Source organism: Lucilia cuprina, chromosome 4, assembly GCF_022045245.1.
Source record: "Lucilia cuprina isolate Lc7/37 chromosome 4, ASM2204524v1, whole genome shotgun sequence".
Lineage (NCBI taxonomy): Eukaryota > Metazoa > Arthropoda > Insecta > Diptera > Calliphoridae > Lucilia > Lucilia cuprina.
In genome coordinates, this window is record NC_060952.1 from 11,567,161 (window position 1) to 11,568,178 (window position 1,018).

Here is a 1,018-nt window from a genome sequence, read left to right on the forward strand (position 1 = left end):
AGTAAATACTGATTATTTAAGAAAAAAATCTTCGATTAAGAGTTTTAATGCGTTGTAGAGACTATGAGTTTTGTAATCTCACAAAATTAGTTATGAACTACTTTCCAAAAACTCTTAGTGAGGCTTAATAGAAGTCGAATTGTTTATTTCGTAAGTTTTTAAAATTTTTAAAAATTTACAATCAATGATATTTCGTAGAATTAACAAATTTTTGCTTAAATATTAAGCATTATACTAAAATATAGCGTATGTAATACAAAACAATTTTATGGTGTGACTCCACAAAGCATTTCTATGACTACTACATTTATGCATTACAATTAAGTGCTCTAATAATAATTAACATAAAAGTAATCATATACTTTTACTTTACATTTGCCATTTGCGTTTATTTTTCTTACAATGTGAGTTTTGCTGGTTGTACATAAGTTACCAGATAAGGACACTTTAAAATATTTTACCCCCTAAATATTCGCATTTCCTGCGTTTGCTATTAAAGATCAGACTTTGTTCAATATTGTTTTTATATAAATAATCAAGACGATTTTGATTATGATTGTCTGATCAAATAAACAAAAAAAACTACTTAAAGATAAACAAAATTGATAAAAATTTGTCTAAAATTATTAAAGAACCCACGGGGTTAATAAGTTGCATATAAAGTATAAAAGAATTGCAACAAAGCACTACAATCAATATTAGTAAAAATGAAAGTGTTGTGGTTGTTAGCTATTGGCAGTTTAGCAGGTAAGAATCTCAAAATACTTACGCAGGATATTAACTTTTAAACTTGATTAATTTAATCATTTTGTTTCTAGTTTCCGCTTCTGTTTTCGATGAGGATGATACTCGTATCCACGGTGAAAATGGTTGGTATGTGCCACAGGAAGATGGCTCTTTCAATTGGGTAGATATGCAAGAAGCCGAATCCTATCTTGAGGCCATGGAACAAATTGATGACTTTGGTTTGACAACCGCCCCTGTTAAATACTATCTGTATACTAAATCCAATCCTACA

At 28.9% G+C, this 1,018-nt stretch overlaps 1 protein-coding gene across 1 annotated transcript in view; it reads right to left on the bottom strand.

Moving 5' to 3' along the window:
- Window positions 1–1,018, bottom strand: part of LOC111690178 (phospholipase A1-like) — a 10,727-nt gene that overhangs the window by 9,133 nt on the left and 576 nt on the right. The gene's annotated exons all lie outside the window — the stretch shown is intronic.